At 57.0% G+C, this 20,491-nt stretch overlaps 1 protein-coding gene across 4 annotated transcripts in view; it reads left to right on the forward strand.

Annotated features, from left to right (window-relative positions):
- The window catches only part of LOC142257736 (uncharacterized), a 65,825-nt gene that overhangs the window by 25,257 nt on the left and 20,077 nt on the right, over positions 1-20,491 (forward strand). For 2 of the 4 annotated variants that reach the window (XM_075329908.1, XM_075329917.1), the window contains exons 2-3: positions 14,028-14,103; positions 15,709-15,839. The gene's annotated coding sequence lies outside the window, so the exon portion shown is untranslated. The remainder of the gene's footprint in view (positions 1-14,027; positions 14,104-15,708; positions 15,840-20,491) is intronic. The other 2 variants (XM_075329897.1, XM_075329925.1) reach the window with 1 other exon arrangement.

A 20,491-nucleotide genomic window follows, 5' to 3' on the forward strand; every position in this document is an offset into this window, starting at 1 on the left:
GAGAGAGAGCGACAGACTCCGCACTACACATGAGGGAGAGAGAGCGACAGACCCCGCACTACACATGAGGGAGAGAGAGCGACAGACCCCGCACTACACATGGGGGAGAGAGAGCGACAGACCCCGCATTACACATGGGGGAAAGAGAGCGACAGACCCCGCACTACACATGAGGGAGAGAGAGCGACAGACCCCGCACTACACATGAGGGAGAGAGAGCGACAGACCCTGCACTACACATGAGGGAGAGAGAGCGACAGACCCCGCACTACACATGAGGGAGAGAGAGACAGACCCCGCACTACACATGAGGGAGAGAGAGCGACAGACCCCGCACTACACATGAGGGAGAGAGAGCGACAGACCCCGCACTACACATGAGGGGGAGAGAGCGACAGACCCCGCACTACACATGGGGGAGAGAGAGCGACAGACCCCGCACTACACATGGGGGAGAGAGAGCGACTGACCCCGCACTACACATGGGGGAGAGAGAGCGACAGACCCCGCACTACACATGGGGGAGAGAGAGCGACAGACCCCGCACTACACATGGGGGAGAGAGAGCGACAGACCCCGCACTACACATGAGGGAGAGAGAGCGACAGACCCTGCACTACACATGGAGGAGAGAGAGACAGACCCCGCACTACACATGGGGGAGAGAGAGCGACTGACCCCGCACTACACATGGGGGAGAGAGAGACAGACCCCGCACTACACATGGAGGAGAGAGAGAGACAGACCCCGCACTACACATGGGGGAGAGAGAGCGACTGACCCCGCACTACACATGGGGGAGAGAGAGCGACAGACCCCGCACTACACATGGGGAAGAGAGAGCGACAGACCCCGCACTACACATGGGGGAGAGAGAGCGACAGACCCCGCACTACACATGAGGAAGAGAGAGCGACAGACCCTGCACTACACATGAGGGAGAGAGCGACAGATCCCGCACTACACATGAGGGAGATAGAGAGCGACAGACCCCGCACTACACATGAGGGAGAGAGAGCGACAGACCCCGCACTACACATGAGGGAGAGAGAGAGCGACAGACCCCGCACTACACATGAGGGAGAGAGCGCGACAGACCCTGCACTACACATGAGGGAGAGAGCGACAGATCCCGCACTACACATGAGGGAGAGAGAGCGACAGACCCTGCACTACACATGAGGGAGAGAACGACAGACCCCGCACTACACATGAGGGAGAGAGAGCGACAGACCCTGCACTACACATGAGGGAGAGAGCGACAGATCCCGCACTACAAATGAGGGAGAGAGCGACAGATCCCGCACTACACATGAGGGAGAGAGAGCGACAGACCCCGCACTACACATGGAGGAGAGAGAGCGACAGACCCCACACTACACATGGGGGAGAGAGAGACAGACCCCGCACTACACATGAGGGAGAGAGAGCGACAGACCCCGCACTACACATGGGGGAGAGAGAGCGACAGACCCCACACTACACATGAGGGAGAGAGAGCGACAGACCCCGCACTACACATGGGGGAGAGAGAGCGACAGACCCCACACTACACATGAGGGAGAGAGAGCGACAGACCCCGCACTACACATGAGGGAGAGAGAGCGACAGACCCCGCACTACACATGAGGGAGAGAGAGCGACAGACCCCACACTACACATGAGGGAGAGAGAGCGACAGACCCCGCACTACACATGAGGGAGAGAGAGCGACAGACCCCGCACTACACATGAGGGAGAGAGAGCGACAGACCCCGCACTACAGATGAGGGAGAGAGGGCGACAGACCCCGCACTACAAATGGGGGAGAGAGAGCGACAGACCCCGCACTACACATGGGAGAGAGCGACAGACCCCGCACTACATATGGGAGAGAGAGAGCGACAGACCCCGCACTACACATGAGGGACAGAGAGGGCGACAGACCTCGCACTACAGATGGGGGAGAGAGAGCGACAGACCTCGCACTACACATGGAGGAGAGAGAGCGACAGACCTCGCACTATACATGGAGGAGAGAGAGCGACAGACCTCGCACTACACATGGAGGAGAGAGAGCGACAGACCCCGCACTACACATGGGGGAGAGAGAGCGACAGACCCCACACTACACATGAGGGAGAGAGAGAGCGACAGACCCCGCACTACACATGAGGGAGAGATATCGACAGACCCCACACTACTCATGAGGGAGAGAGAGCGACAGACCCCGCACTACACATGGAGGAGAGAGAGCGACAGACCCCGCACTACACATGAGGGAGAGAGAGCGACAGACCCCGCACTACACATGAGGGAGAGAGAGAGCGACAGACCCCGCACTACACATGAGGGAGAGAGCGACAGACGCCACACTACACATGGGGGATAGAGAGCGACAGACCCCACACTACACATGAGGGAGAGAGAGCGACAGACCCCGCACTACACATGAGGGAGAGAGAGCGACAGACCCCGCACTACACATGAGGGAGAGAGAGCGACAGACCCCACACTACACATGAGGGAGAGAGAGCGACAGACCCCGCACTACACATGGGGGAGAGAGAGAGCGACAGACCCCGCACTACACATGAGGGAGAGAGAGCGACAGACCCCGCACTACACATGAGGGAGAGAGAGCGACAGACCCAGCACTACAGATGAGGGAGAGAGGGCGACAGACCCCGCACTACACATGGGGGAGAGAGAGCGACAGACCCCGCACTACACATGGGGGAGAGAGAGCGACAGACCCCGCACTACACATGGGAGAGAGAGAGCGACAGACCCCGCACTACACATGAGGGACAGAGAGGGCGACAGACCTCGCACTACACATGGGGGAAAGAGAGCAACAGACCCCGCACTACACATGGGGGAGAGAGAGCGACAGACCCCGCACTACACATGAGGGAGAGAGAGCGACAGACCCCACACTACACATGGGGGAGAGAGAGAGCGACAGACCCCGCACTACACATGGAGGAGAGAGAGAGACAGACCCTGCACTACACATGGGGGAGAGAGAGAGCGACAGACCCCGCACTACACATGGGGGAGAGAGAGAGCGACAGACCCCGCACTACACATGGAGGAGAGGGAGCGACAGACCCTGCACTACACATGGAGGAGAGAGAGAGACAGACCCTGCACTACACATGGGGGAGAGAGAGAGCGACAGACCCCGCACTACACATGGGGGAGAGAGAGAGCGACAGACCCCGCACTACACATGAGGGAGAGAGAGCGACAGACCCCGCACTACACATGTGGGAGAGAGAGCGACAGACCCCGCACTACACATGAGGGAGAGAGAGAGCGACAGACCCCGCACTACACATGGGGGAGAGAGAATGACAGACCCCACACTACACATGGAGGAGAGGGAGCGACAGACCCCGCACTACACATGGAGGAGAGAGACAGACCCTGCACTACACATGGGGGAGAGAGAGAGCGACAGACCCCGCACTACACATGGGGGAGAGAGAGCGACAGACCTCGCACTACACATGGGGGAGAGAGAGCGTCAGACCCCGCACTACACATGTTGGAGGGAGAGCGACAGACCCCGCACTGCACATGAGGGAGAGAGAGCGACAGACCCCGCACTACACATGGGGGAGAGAGCGACAGACCCCGCACTACACATGAGAGAGAGAGAGAGCGAGCGACAGACCCCGCACTACACATGAGGGAGAGATATCGACAGACCCCACACTACTCGTGAGGGAGAGAGAGAGCGACAGACCCCGCACTACACATGAGGGAGAGAGCGACAGACGCCACACTACACATGGGGGATAGAGAGCGACAGACCCCGCACTACAATGAGGGAGAGAGAGCGACAGACCCTGCACTACACATGAGGGAGAGAGAGAGCGACAGACCCTGCACTACACATGAGGGAGAGATATCGACAGACCCCACACTACACATGAGGGAGAGAGCGACAGACCCCGCACTACACATGAGGGAGAGAGAGAGCAACAGACCCCGCACTACACATGAGGGAGAGAGAGAGCGACAGACCCCGCACTACACATGAGGGAGAGATATCGACAGACCCCACACTACACATGAGGGAGAGAGCGACAGACCCCGCACTACACATGAGGGAGAGAGAGAGCAACAGACCCCGCACTACACATGAGGGAGAGAGAGCGACAGACCCCGCACTACACATGAGGGAGAGAGAGAGCAACAGACCCCGCACTACACATGAGGGAGAGAGCGACAGACACCACACTACACATGGGGGATAGAGAGCAACAGACCCCGCACTACACATGAGGGAGAGAGAGCGACAGACCCTGCACTACACATGGGGGAGAGAGAGCGACAGACCTCTCACTACACATGGAGGAGAGAGAGCGACAGACCCCGCACTACACATGGGGGAGAGAGAGCGACAGACCCCGCACTACATATGGGGGAGAGAGAGCGACAGACCTCTCACTACACATGGAGGAGAGAGAGCGACAGACCCCGCACTACACATGGGGGAGAGAGAGCGACAGACCTCGCACTACACATGGGGGAGAGAGAGCGACAGACCTCGCACTACACATGGGGGAGGTTGAGCGACAGACCCCGCACTGCACATGAGGGAGAGAGAGCGACAGACCCCGCAGTACACATGAGGGAGAGAGAGCGACAGACCCCGCACTACACATGAGGGAGAGAGAGAGCGACAGACCCCGCACTACACATGAGGGAGAGAGAGAGCGACAGACCCCGCACTACACATGAGGGAGAGAGAGCGACAGACCCCGCACTACACATGAGGGAGAGATATCGACAGACCCCACACTACTCATGAGGGAGAGAGAGCGACAGACCCCGCACTACACATGAGGGAGAGAGAGAGCGACAGACCCCGCACTACACATGAGGGAGAGAGAGCGACAGACCCCGCACTACACATGAGGGAGAGAGAGAGCGACAGACCCCGCACTACACATGAGGGAGAGAGAGCGACAGACCCCGCACTACACATGAGGGAGAGAGAGAGCGACAGACCCCGCACTACACATGAGGGAGAGAGAGAGCGACAGACTCCGCACTACACATGAGGGAGAGAGAGCGACAGACCCCGCACTACACATAAAGGAGAGAGCGACAGACCCCTCACTACACATAAAGGAGAGAGCGACAGACCCCGCATTACACATGAGGGAGAGAGAGCGACAGACCCCGCACTAAACATGAGGGACAGAGAGGGCGACAGACCCCGCACTACACATGGGGGAGAGAGAGCGACAGACCCCACACTACACATGAGGGAGAGAGAGCGACAGACCCCGCACTACACATGAGGGAGAGAGAGCGACAGACCCCGCACTACACATGAGGGAGAGAGAGCGACAGACCCCACACTACACATGAGGGAGAGAGAGCGACAGACCCCGCACTACACATGAGGGAGAGAGAGCGACAGACCCCGCACTACACATGAGGGAGAGAGAGCGACAGACCCCGCACTACACATGAGGGAGAGAGAGCGACAGACCCCGCACTACAAATGGGGGAGAGAGAGCGACAGACCCCGCACTACACATGGGAGAGAGCGACAGACCCCGCACTACATATGGGAGAGAGAGAGCGACAGACCCCGCACTACACATGAGGGACAGAGAGGGCGACAGACCTCGCACTACACATGGGGGAGAGAGAGCGACAGACCTCGCACTACACATGGAGGAGAGAGAGCGACAGACCTCGCACTACACATGGGGGAGAGAGAGCGACAGACCCCACACTACACATGGGGGAGAGAGAGCGACAGACCCCACACTACACATGGGGGAGAGAGAGCGACAGACCCCGCACTACACATGGAGGAGAGAGAGCGACAGACCCCGCACTACACATGGGGGAGAGAGAGCGACAGACCCCGCACTACACATGGGGGAGAGAGAGCGACAGACCCCACACTACACATGAGGGAGAGAGAGAGCGACAGACCCCGCACTACACATGAGGGAGAAATATCGACAGACCCCACACTACTCATGAGGGAGAGAGAGCGACAGACCCCGCACTACACATCGAGGAGAGAGAGCGACAGACCCCGCACTACACATGAGGGAGAGAGAGCGACAGACCCCGCACTACACATGAGGGAGAGAGAGAGCAACAGACCCCGCACTACACATGAGGGAGAGAGCGACAGACGCCACACTACACATGGGGGATAGAGAGCAACAGACCCCGCACTACAATGAGGGAGAGAGAGAGCGACAGACCCCACACTACACATGAGGGAGAGAGAGCGACAGACCCCGCACTACACATGAGGGAGAGAGAGCGACAGACCCCGCACTACACATGAGGGAGAGAGAGCGACAGACCCTGCACTACACATGAGGGAGAGAGAGCGACAGACCCTGCACTACACATGGGGGAGAGAGAGCGACAGACCTCTCACTACACATGGAGGAGAGAGAGCGACAGACCCCGCACTACACATGGGGGAGAGAGAGCGACAGACCCCGCACTACATATGGGGGAGAGAGAGCGACAGACCTCTCACTACACATGGAGGAGAGAGAGCGACAGACCCCGCACTACACATGGGGGAGAGAGAGCGACAGACCTCGCACTACACATGGGGGAGGTTGAGCGACAGACCCCGCACTGCACATGAGGGAGAGAGAGCGACAGACCCCGCACTACACATGAGGGAGAGAGAGCGACAGACCCCGCACTACACATGAGGGAGAGAGAGAGCGACAGACCCCGCACTACACATGAGGGAGAGAGAGCGACAGACCCCGCACTACACATGAGGGAGAGATATCGACAGACCCCACACTACTCATGAGGGAGGGAGAGCGACAGACCCCGCACTACACATGAGGGAGAGAGAGAGCGACAGACCCCGCACTACACATGAGGGAGAGAGAGCGACAGACCCCGCACTACACATGAGGGAGAGAGAGCGACAGACCCTGCACTACACATGAGGGAGAGAGAGAGCGACAGACCCCGCACTACACATGAGGGAGAGAGAGAGCGACAGACTCCGCACTACACATGAGGGAGAGAGAGCGACAGACCCCGCACTACACATGAGGGAGAGAGAGCGACAGACCCCACACTACACATGAGGGAGAGAGAGCGACAGACCCCGCACTACACATGAGGGAGAGAGAGCGACAGACCCCGCACTACACATGAGGGAGAGAGAGCGACAGACCCCGCACTACAGATGAGGGAGAGAGGGCGACAGACCCCGCACTACAAATGGGGGAGAGAGAGCGACAGACCCCGCACTACACATGGGAGAGAGCGACAGACCCCGCACTACATATGGGAGAGAGAGAGCGACAGACCCCGCACTACACATGAGGGACAGAGAGGGCGACAGACCTCGCACTACACATGGGGGAGAGAGAGCGACAGACCTCGCACTACACATGGAGGAGAGAGAGCGACAGACCTCGCACTATACATGGAGGAGAGAGAGCGACAGACCCCGCACTACACATGGGGGAGAGAGAGCGACAGACCCCACACTACACATGAGGGAGAGAGAGAGCGACAGACCCCGCACTACACATGAGGGAGAGATATCGACAGACCCCACACTACTCATGAGGGAGAGAGAGCGACAGACCCCGCACTACACATGGAGGAGAGAGAGCGACAGACCCCGCACTACACATGAGGGAGAGAGAGCGACAGACCCCGCACTACACATGAGGGAGAGAGAGAGAGCGACAGACCCCGCACTACACATGAGGGAGAGAGCGACAGACGCCACACTACACATGAGGGAGAGAGAGCGACAGACCCCACACTACACATGAGGGAGAGAGAGCGACAGACCCCGCACTACACATGGAGGAGAGAGAGCGACAGACCCCGCACTACACATGGGGGATAGAGAGCGACAGACCCCACACTACACATGAGGTAGAGAGAGCGACAGACCCCGCACTACACATGAGGGAGAGAGAGCGACAGACCCCGCACTACACATGAGGGAGAGAGAGCGACAGACCCCACACTACACATGAGGGAGAGAGAGCGACAGACCCCGCACTACACATGGGGGAGAGAGAGAGCGACAGACCCCGCACTACACATGAGGGAGAGAGAGCGACAGACCCCGCACTACACATGAGGGAGAGAGAGCGACAGACCCCGCACTACACATGGGGGAGAGAGAGCGACAGACCCCGCACTACACATGGGGGAGAGAGAGCGACAGACCCCGCACTACACATGGGAGAGAGAGAGCGACAGACCCCGCACTACACATGAGGGACAGAGAGGGCGACAGACCTCGCACTACACATGGGGGAAAGAGAGCGACAGACCCCGCACTACACATGAGGGACAGAGAGGGCGACAGACCTCGCACTACACATGGGGGAGAGAGAGCGACAGACCTCACACTACACATGGAGGAGAGAGAGCGACAGACCCCGCACTACAAATGGGGGAGAGAGAGCGACAGACCTCGCACTACACATGGGGGAGAGAGAGAGCGACAGACCCCGCACTACACCTGGAGAGAGAGCGACAGACCCCGCACTACACATGGAGAGAGAGCGACAGACCCCGCACTACACATGGGGGAGAGAGAGAGCGACAGACCCCGCACTACACATGGGGGAGAGAAAGCGACAGACCCCGCACTACACATGGGGGAGAGAGAGAGCGACAGACCCCGCACTACACATGAGGGAGAGAGAGAGCGACAGACCCCGCACTACACATGGGGGAGAGAGAGAGCGACAGACCCCGCACTACACATGGGGGAGAGAGAGAGCGACAGACCCCGCACTACACATGGGGGAGAGAGAGCGACAGACCCCGCACTACACATGGGGGAGAGAGAGCGACAGACCGCGCACTACACATGGGGGAAAGAGAGCGACAGACCCCGCACTACACATGAGGGACAGAGAGGGCGACAGACCTCGCACTACACATGGGGGAGAGAGAGCGACAGACCTCACACTACACATGGAGGAGAGAGAGCGACAGACCCCGCACTACAAATGGGGGAGAGAGAGCGACAGACCTCGCACTACACATGGGGGAGAGAGAGAGCGACAGACCCCACACTACACATGAGGGAGAGAGAGAGCGACAGACCCCGAACTACACATGAGGGAGAGAGAGCGACAGACCCCGCACTACACATGAGGGAGAGAGAGCGACAGACCCCGCACTACACATGAGGGAGAGAGAGTGACAGACCCCGCACTACACATGAGGGAGAGAGAGTGACAGACCCCGCACTACACATGAGGGAGAGAGAGCGACAGACCCCGCACTACACATGAGGGAGAGAGAGCGACAGACCCCGCACTACACATGAGGGAGAGAGAGCGACAGACCCCGCACTACACATGGGGGAGAGAGAGCGACAGACCCCGCACTACACATGGGGGAGAGAGAGCGACAGACCCCGCACTACACATGGGGGAGAGAGAGCGACAGACCCCGCACTACACATGGAGGAGAGAGAGCGACAGACCCCGCACTACACATGGGGGAGAGAGCGACAGACCCCGCACTACACATGGGGGAGAGAGCGACAGACCCCGCACTACACATGGAGGAGAGAGAGCGACAGACCCCGCACTACACATGAGGGAGAGAGAGCGACAGACCCTGCAGTACACATGGAGGAGAGAGAGCGACAGACCCCGCACTACACATGAGGGAGAGAGAGCGACAGACCCCGCACTACACATGAGGGAGAGAGAGCGACAGACCCCGCACTACACATGGGGGAGAGAGAGAGCGACAGACCCCGCACTACACATGGAGGAGAGAGAGCGACAGACCCCGCACTACACATGGAGGAGAGAGAGCGACAGACCCCGCACTACACATGAGGGAGAGAGAGCGACAGTCCCCGCACTACACATGGGGGAGAGAGAGCGACAGACCCCGCACTACACATGGAGGAGAGAGAGCGACAGACCCCGCACTACACATGAGGGAGAGAGAGTGACAGACCCCGCACTACACATGAGGGAGAGAGCGACAGACCCCGCACTACACATGGGGGAGAGAGAGCGACAGACCCCGCACTACACATGGAGGAGAGAGAGCGACAGACCCCGCACTACACATGAGGGAGAGAGAGCGACAGTCCCCGCACTACACATGGGGGAGAGAGAGCGACAGACCCTGCACTACACATGAGGGAGAGAGCGACAGACCCCGCACTACACATGGAGGAGAGAGAGCGACAGACCCCGCACTACACATGGAGGAGAGAGAGCGACAGACCCCGCACTACACATGAGGGAGAGAGAGCGACAGTCCCCGCACTACACATGGGGGAGAGAGAGCGACAGACCCCGCACTACACATGGGGGAGAGAGAGCGACAGACCCCGCACTACACATGAGGGAGAGAGCGACAGACCCCGCACTACACATGGGGGAGAGAGAGCGACAGACCCTGCACTACACATGAGGGAGAGAGAACGACAGACCCTGCACTACACATGAGGGAGAGAGAGAGCGACAGACCCCGCACTACACATGAGGAGGAGAGAGCGACAGACCCTGCACTACACATGAGGGAGAGAGAGAGCGACAGACCCCGCACTACACATGGGGGAGAGAGCGACAGAGCCCGCACTACACATGGGGGAGAGAGCGACAGACCCCGCACTACACATGGGGGAGAGAGAGCGACAGACCCCGCACTACACATGAGGGAGAGAGAGCGACAGACCTCGCACTACACATGAGGGAGAGAGAGTGACAGACCCCGCACTACACATGAGGGAGAGAGAGTGACAGACCCCTCACTACACATGAGGGAGAGAGAGAGCGACAGACCCCGCACTACACATGAGGGAGAGAGAGCGACAGACCCTGCACTACACATGAGGGAGAGAGAGTGACAGACCCTGCACTACACATGAGGGAGAGAGAGCGACAGACCCCGCACTACACATGAGGGAGAGAGAGCGACAGACCCCGCACTACACATGAGGGAGAGAGAGCGACAGACCCCGCACTACACATGGGGGAGAGAGAGCGACAGACCCTGCACTACACATGAGGGAGAGAGAGTGACAGACCCCGCAATACACATGGGGGAGAGAGAGCGACAGACCCTGCACTACACATGAGGGAGAGAGAGCGACAGACCCTGCACTACACATGAGGGAGAGAGAGCGACAGACCCTGCACTACACATGAGGGAGAGAGAGCGACAGACCCCGCACTACACATGGGGGAGAGAGAGCGACAGACCCTGCACTACACATGAGGGAGAGAGAGTGACAGACCCCGCAATACACATGGGGGAGAGAGAGCGACAGACCCCGCACTACACATGAGGGAGAGAGAGCGACAGACCCCGCACTACACATGAGGGAGAGAGAGCGACAGTCCCCGCACTACACATGGAGGAGAGAGAGCGACAGACCCCGCACTACACATGGGGGAGAGAGAGCGACAGACCCCGCACTACACATGAGGGAGAGAGCGACAGACCCCGCACTACACATGGGGGAGAGAGAGCGACAGACCCTGCACTACACATGAGGGAGAGAGAACGACAGACCCTGCACTACACATGAGGGAGAGAGAGAGCGACAGACCCCGCACTACACATGAGGAGGAGAGAGCGACAGACCCTGCACTACACATGAGGGAGAGAGAGAGCGACAGACCCCGCACTACACATGGGGGAGAGAGCGACAGAGCCCGCACTACACATGGGGGAGAGAGCGACAGACCCCGCACTACACATGGGGGAGAGAGAGCGACAGACCCCGCACTACACATGAGGGAGAGAGAGCGACAGACCTCGCACTACACATGAGGGAGAGAGAGACAGACCCCGCACTACACATGGAGGAGAGAGAGTGCGACAGACCCCGCACTACACATGAGGGAGAGAGTGACAGACCCCGCACTACACATGAGGGAGAGAGAGTGACAGACCCCGCACTACACATGAGGGAGAGAGAGAGCGACAGACCCCGCACTACACATGAGGGAGAGAGAGCGACAGACCCTGCACTACACATGAGGGAGAGAGAGTGACAGACCCCGCATTACACATGGGGGAGAGAGAGCGACAGACCCTGCACTACACATGAGGGAGAGAGAGTGACAGACCCCGCAATACACATGGGGGAGAGAGAGCGACAGACCCCGCACTACACATGAGGGAGAGAGAGCGACAGACCCTGCACTACACATGAGGGAGAGAGAACGACAGACCCTGCACTACACATGAGGGAGAGAGAGAGCGACAGACCCCGCACTACACATGAGGAGGAGAGAGCGACAGACCCTGCACTACACATGAGGGAGAGAGAGAGCGACAGACCCCGCACTACACATGGGGGAGAGAGCGACAGAGCCCGCACTACACATGGGGGAGAGAGCGACAGACCCCGCACTACACATGGGGGAGAGAGAGCGACAGACCCCGCACTACACATGAGGGAGAGAGAGCGACAGACCTCGCACTACACATGAGGGAGAGAGAGACAGACCCCGCACTACACATGGAGGAGAGAGAGTGCGACAGACCCCGCACTACACATGAGGGAGAGAGTGACAGACCCCGCACTACACATGAGGGAGAGAGAGTGACAGACCCCGCACTACACATGAGGGAGAGAGAGAGCGACAGACCCCGCACTACACATGAGGGAGAGAGAGCGACAGACCCTGCACTACACATGAGGGAGAGAGAGTGACAGACCCCGCATTACACATGGGGGAGAGAGAGCGACAGACCCTGCACTACACATGAGGGAGAGAGAGTGACAGACCCCGCAATACACATGGGGGAGAGAGAGCGACAGACCCCGCACTACACATGAGGGAGAGAGAGCGACAGACCCTGCACTACACATGAGGGAGAGAGAGTGACAGACCCCGCACTACACATGAGGGAGAGAGAGCGACAGACCCCGCACTACACATGAGGGAGAGAGAGTGACAGACCCCGCACTACACATGAGGGAGAGAGAGCGACAGACCCCGCACTACACATGAGGGAGAGAGAGACAGACCCCGCACTACACATGAGGGAGAGAGAGCGACAGACCTCGCACTACACATGAAGGAGAGAGAGCGACAGACCCCGCACTACACATGAGGGAGAGAGAGTGACAGACCCCGCACTACACATGAGGGAGAGAGAGCGACAGACCCCGCACTACACATGAGGGAGAGAGAGTGACAGACCCCGCACTACACATGAGGGAGAGAGAGAGCGACAGACCCCGCACTACACATGAGGGAGAGAGAGAGCGACAGACCCCGCACTACACATGAGGGAGAGAGAGCGACAAACCCCGCACTACACATGAGGGAGAGAGAGCGACAGTCCCTGCACTACACATGAGGGAGAGAGAGTGACAGACCCCGCAATACACATGGGGGAGAGAGAGCGACAGACCCCGCACTACACATGAGGGAGAGAGAGCGACAGACCCTGCACTACACATGGGGGAGAAAGAGCGACAGACCCCGCACTACACATGGGGGAGAGAGAGTGACAGACCCCGCACTACACATGAGGGAGAGAGAGCGACAGACCTCGCACTACACATGAGGGAGAGAGAGCGACAGACCCCGCACTACACATGAGGGAGAGAGAGTGACAGACCCCGCACTACACATGAGGGAGAGAGAGAGCGACAGACCCCGCACTACACATGAGGGAGAGAGAGAGCGACAGACCCCGCACTACACATGAGGGAGAGAGAGCGATAAACCCCGCACTACACATGAGGGAGAGAGAGCGACAGTCCCTGCACTACACATGAGGGGGAGAGAGAGCGACAGACCCTGCACTACACATGAGGGAGAGAGAGAGCGACAGACCCCGCACTACACATGGGGGAGAGAGAGCGACAGACCCCGCACTACACATGGGGGAGAGAGCGACAGACCCCGCACTACACATGGGGGAGAGAGCGACAGACCACAGAGGGAATATACTAGTCACTACTATAGGGATCTTTATTGTATATCTCTTTTTCGCTCCAGGACGTGTTTGTGTGTTACATTTCTATTGTCTTTTCCTTCTAGACCTGTTTCCTCTCTCCACATTTGAGTGGAATCTGAATAACGTTGGTTCCAGGGAGGCTATCCACTTCTTAAACAGGTGAGTTCTGTAATCGGGGTACACTAATGGGGTTCTGGGTTTGGTGACATTTTGTCAGAATTTATTCGTCAGCAATTAACTTGACATTCTGCATCATCTTTTAATTACTTAGGAACCGTTGCCCCTAATTCATCTATTTGATTCCCAGCATAACCCGGTAGCACGAGTGTATTACCCGTCACCTGCCCGAGGCCCAGGCAAATTTTAAAGCACGTATTAATTATTATACATTTTTATACTGTTAACAAATAAATTGTATAGCACCTTGAACGGTGAGAGTTATATACAATTTTTATTCTACACTTTTATGTACCAACCGCGGTAGACAACCAGCATATAAGTTGAAAAAATGTGTTATGTCCGCTCCTGTTCTTATTCAGCCCGACCTCCTGAGGCCGTTCATCATGGAGGTGGATGCTTCTGAAGTTGGGGTAGGAGCTGTGGTGTCTCAAGGTCCTAAAACATTACCCAGCTTGCGGCCATGTGCCTCTTTCTCTAAAAAAAAAATCTCGCCTGCAGAGAAGAATTATGACGTTGGAAATTGTGACTTGGTTGCTGTGAAACTTGCGTTTGAGGAATGGAGGCATTTTTTGAAGAGAACTGTTCATCAAATCATGGTTGTTACTGCCCATAAAAATCTGGCATATATTGAATTAGCTAAACTGTTGACCCCTAGACAGACCAAGGGGTCATTATTTTTCCTTAGATATCATTTTTCCATCACGTTCAGACCAGGCTCTAAAAACGTGAAGGCTGACGCTTTCTCATGAAGTCTGGATTCTATATCTTCTCCAGAACCTCCATTCTTCTTCAGGGTATTGTTATTGCCATGGTGTCCTCAGAGTTGGAGATAGAAATATGTGATGTTCAGTTATTGGCTCATTCCACTGCTCCAGAGTCCAAGTTATTTGTTCCTGTTTACCTGAGGTTGTTTGTTACAGGAATTTCATGACTCGGTGTTAAGTGGTCACCCTGGGGTCACGGCCACCTTGAGGGCTATTTCCAGGATCTTCTGGTGGTCTTCTATGCATAACAATGTTAAGAATTTTGTATCCGCTTGTGACACCTGTGCATGCGCTAAGTAAGTCGTCACCTGCCAGCCAGGGAATTGGCTCCATTACCAATTCCTGAAAGACCATGGACCCATCTGTCCATGGATTTCATTACCGAATTACCTATGTCTGATGGGAAGACTGTTATTTGGGTAGTAGTTGACCAATTTAGTAAACAAGCACACTTTGTTCTGTTTTCGGGATTACCCAATGCCGAGACTCTCTCCAGGGTGTTCATCAGTCATCTGGTGATGTTGTATGGTATCCCCCTGAATATCGTGTCCGATAGAGGGGTGCCATTTATTTCTAAATTTTGGAGGGCATTCTGTAAAAGATTGGGCATTGATTTGTCATTTTCCTTGGCTTATCACCCTGAAATTAACAGGTGTTAATAGTTGTCTTCCAAGTATATCAAGCTCCCCTCGACAAAGTTGGGTCCGAAAGTTATTGGGCCATATGAGATCTTGGAGGTGGTCAATCCAGTGATCTTTCGACTATGACTCCCTGAGACCCTGGACCGTTATCTGACAACGTCTCCGTTTTCTCTCTGAAGTTATTACGCGTCTTCCTGGAATATGGACCCCAGATCGTGACCTGACTACAACTGAATTCTCCCTGTGTCCATACGTGTCCTCCTGTTACCTGACCTCTGCTTTCCTGACTACTCTTTCGTCTGTAGTACCCGTAAGTAGTGGGTTGCATTACAGTTGCCTTTTAGTAGTCTAGCACACATAGCAGAGTTCATGTCCTACTGCCTCTCTTAAGCTCTTGCATGATGCGCATTTTGGCCACCACAAAATACTGATTGTGCACCTTTCTTGATCCACTTTACAAGGAAAAATTTCCATCTCTCCTTCCGGTGTCAAAAAGGGCTAATAAAATGCAACAATACCAGAAGGCCATTGTTGAACAGTTGCTCAAAAAATTCCCCTTAGACAACGCTGGCGGCAGAGGTACTACTTCTTTGGACAACTAAGGATTAGAGAGAAGGGACACGCACACCAGGTGCAACACAAGCAGGAACACAATGTCCAAGACCCGGGACAGTTTCATCAAACTGTCCCATCACCAAGGGAGAAGTTGACGAAGATGGTGAAGGAGTATACCTATGCGACCGTAGCAGCGTCCTCCTTGATTGCTCAGTGTCATATAACTATTGAGTATTTAAGCTGGACACGTGGCACAATTTCTCCTTGGAGGTGCTGGCCTGCCCTGCCGCTAGCATCTTGTCTGAGCGGGTTTTTAGGTCCAGCTGAGCCAACATAACATATAGGCGCAGCCGCCTATCACAGGAAAATGCAGAGATGATGACTCTTATAAAATTGAGAAGGGCTGGATTTCCCGAGACTTTGTCACCCCTCCAGATGACACCAAGCAATCCTAAAATCACCCAAAATGTTCAGTTTTGTAAGTTGTATAAATGTGCATCCCTTTCCATCATAACAAGGATATGTGTTTTTTCTTTGTCGCTCCATTGGGAGACCCAGACAATTGGGTGTATAGCTTCTGCCTCCGGAGGCCACACAAAGTATTACACTTTAAAAAGTGTAACCCCTCCCCTCTGCCTATACACCCTCCCGTGGACCACGGGCTCCTCAGTTTTATGCTTTGTGTGGAAGGAGGCACACATCCACTCATGCATTCTCATAACTTAGTTGTCGGTTGGAAGAAAAGAGGACCCCCACAGGGTCCCCGGCATGCTCCCTTCTCACCCCACTATGTCGGCGGTGTTGTTAAGGTTGAGGTACCCATTGCGGGTACAAAGGCTGGAGCCACATGCCGTCTCCTTCACCATCCCTTATGCTGCTCTGGGAGAAGTGGGATCCTGAACGGTCATCCATTTACTGGGACCGTGCTCCATCCGCAGCCCCTGGTGGAACCTGCCGTACCGGAGCCTTTTCAACCCCAGGGACCGGGCCCTGCTACATAAAGGTACTCTGGGTCCCCATTGGGGACTGTACAGGGAGCGCACCTTCTTCCCGGAAGTCGCGGTAGTCGTATAACTGAGGAGGCAGATGGACTTCCGCGCCGACTGGGCCTGCATGTCGGGCGTGGCCTCAACTTTAGCCCCCGGCTTCACCGCGGCCTAGTCGCGAAAATCCCGCCCCGGGGCCTGCCTGTCAGGGGTAAGGGCGGGATTACCGACATGATGTCGGATGTGACGGCTGGAGCATCCTGCATGTCCTCCTCCCCCCTCACTGGCCACTGTGGAGGCCCCAGACGGTACCCATTGCGGGTACGGAGGCTGGAGCCACAGGCAGTCTCCTTCACCATCCCTTATGCGGCTGGGACAAGTGGGGCCTGAGCGGTCATCCATTTGCTGGGACCGTGCTCCATCCGCAGCCCCTGGTGGAACCTGCCGGACCGGAGCCTCTTCAACCCCAGGGACCGGGCCCTGCTACATAAAGGTACTCTGTGTCCCCATTGGGGATTGTACAGGGAGCGCACCTTCTTCCCGGAAGCCGTGGTAGTTGTAAAACTGAGGAGGCAGGTGGACTTCCGCGCTGACCGGGCCTGCTGGTCGGGCGCGGCCTCAAATTTAGTCCCCGGCTTCACCGCGGCCTAGTCGCGAAAATCCCGCCCCCGGGCCTGCCTGTCAGGACTAAGGGCGGGATTACCGACATGACGTCGGATGTGAGGGCTGGAACATCCTGCATGTCTTCCTCCCCCCTCACTGACCACTGTGGGGAACCCAGACTCCCGCTCTTTGCTGGCGCCGCCTTCGACCCCGCTCCTCCCCTGAGAGCTCCGGCGGCCATTTTCTGGCATTCTGCCGGTGGGTGCTTCTCAGGGGAGCTCAGGGTGAACACAGCACCCAGTGCTGGTCCCCCTAGGGTGCCGGATACATATGTATATATTATATATATTTCGGTTCGGACAGACTGTATACCCTTTGTTCACATTTAACCTTCAGTGGTCACTCTCCTAGGAGACAACAGGCACAGGTTTTTCTCGCGGTCTGTACCTCTTGTGGGGCTATGTTACCTGCGGGATCCACCTACCCTCACTGTGAGCCATGCTCGACTCCTGCCTCGCTTGCTCAGCCGGAGCCTCGGGCACTGGTGGGCCCCTCGGCTCATGTAGACCCCCCTGATCCCCCTGAGCAGGCTGCAGGGACAGAGTCACCGGTGTTGGCCCTCAGTCATTTTCATATCATCAAATGGTCTTCTAGGCTCCTTGAGGCATTGCAGTCCAGACCGGACCTTTCACAGGCCCTGGCCCTGTTAGCTTGTCTCATCCAGGCCCCGCTTGGTTAGCGCCGCAGCGCGCTCCCAGGTTGAGCCCTAGGTCTCAGGCGGAGGACTCCTGCCCGGACCGCAGTCCAAGACCGGCTAAGCGGTCTCGCTGGGACTCTTCCCCGACTTCCTCACGCTGCTAGGGATCCCAGCTTGAGGAATCTCAGGAAGACGAGGCGGACGCGGGAGCTCAGGGCTCTGGCCCTGACTTCACCTTTAACCTTGATACTCCTGAGGGGGACGCCTTAGTACATGATCTCCATCATCCAGGTGCTGGTTCGCTCTCCTCCGCCCCCTCCTGTAGAGGAGTCGGCTTCTCAGCAGGAGAAACACCAGTTTCGGTTCCCCAAACGTACACGCAATACGTTTTTTGATCACTCTAACTTCAGGGATGCTGTCCAGAAACCCGGAGCGGTCCCGGACAAGCGCTGGGTTAAACGTCACACTGACACGCGTTACCCCTTCCCATCTGAAGTCGTTAAGAGTTGGGCTCGTTCTCCCAAGATGGATCCTCCAGTCTCCAAATTGGCTGCTAGGTCCGTGGTGTCTGTTGCAAATGGCTCATCCCTGAAGGATGCCACTGACAGACAAATAGAGCTCTTGGTGAAGTCCATCTATGAGGCCACGGGCACGTCTTTCGCCCCGGCCTTTGCAGCCGTGTGGGCTCTCCAAGCAATCTAGGCTTGTCTGAAGGAGTTTAATGCTGTCACATGGAATTTTGCTCCGCATGTTCCGTCTTTGACTCTCGGGCATCAGCCTTTTCGTCCTGCGCCAGCCATGAACGCCGTCCTGGACTCCACTAGCCGTACGGCTGTAGCATATGCTAACTCCGTGGCAGTTCGCAGGGCCATGTGGCTGCGCGAATGGGAACCAGACTCGGCTTCAAAAAGGTTCTTAACTGGTTTGCCTTTTTCTGGCGACCGTTTATTTGGCGAACGATTGGATGATATTATTAAGGAATCCAAGGGAAAGTGTGTCGCCCTGGGCAAGCCAGGGGACACTGGTCATCACACCACCACACCCTACATCCCAGTTAGGAACACCACAGCTAACCAAAAATCCTTGTTGCCTTCCTCCAGAGGCTGATTATTCACACCAGGGGGTGGGCCAGGCGGTTGGCTCTGCCCACCGAGGAGTTCACAGCTCTGGAGGCGGGAAGAACCAGGCAGTTCAGTTAGGGGAGTGAAGGAGTAAACAGCTAAGATGAGCTAAGGAAGTGAAAGTAGAAGTAGAAGTGGAAGTGTAAAGGAGGGAAGCAAGAGTGGTGACAGAAAGAAAGCCTGAAGTAGTCCAGCTGTGTGCAGGACAGGTCAGCAAGGTCAGCAACGGCGGTGACTGTCTGGAGGGGGACCGTGTGGAAGTTCCTGGAAGGACCGCGGACGGGTAGTGGCCCGGCGGTCTGGAGCAGTGTACCGAAGGACAGTCAGCACCAGGGCAGGGGCCTCTCGGACCCCGGCAAGGCTAGGAGTCGCCATAATTTGCCAAATCCGTCAGTGAAGGGGACGTAGATCCCCCAACAACCAAGTCCCGATTGAAGGCAACAGCCCAACCAGTGTAGGAGAGACACCGCCACCGCCAAGGCACCAGTCTCTCAGGGCCAGCGCCTGCGGGCAAAGAGTAGAGCTCCTCCGGCCCAGCTTGAAGCCGGGGAGCGGGTTACCGGTGGGAACCCATCGCAACCAACAAGTAAACAAAGGTGCAAGGAAGAGGGACATCACCGTCACCTACTGGGAGAGCAAGTGCAGCCGTCCGTGGGACCGTCTTACCAGCCGTTTGGTTTACCGTAAAAACTGTGTCAACGTCTCAGGCTGAGTGAGTACCACAGTGCCGCAAGGCACAGTGCTGCCCCCACGTCCCTGCGCCCACCAGGCCGTGCACCTCACATCTCATCACCGGGCCCCGGGATCACCAACCCCTACCCACGGAGGGGCAACATCACACCTGGCTGCTCCGCATCACCATCCCCGGGATCCCCATATTGAGCAGCGGTGGTGAAATCACCACAACCGTGGGTGGCGTCACGGACAATAAACTATTCCCACATCCAACAACCCCCTTTCACTCACGGGCGAGGAGTGCTGCTCGAGAAACCCCCGGGAT

This window comes from Anomaloglossus baeobatrachus, chromosome 1 (genome assembly GCF_048569485.1).
Source record: "Anomaloglossus baeobatrachus isolate aAnoBae1 chromosome 1, aAnoBae1.hap1, whole genome shotgun sequence".
Lineage (NCBI taxonomy): Eukaryota > Metazoa > Chordata > Amphibia > Anura > Aromobatidae > Anomaloglossus > Anomaloglossus baeobatrachus.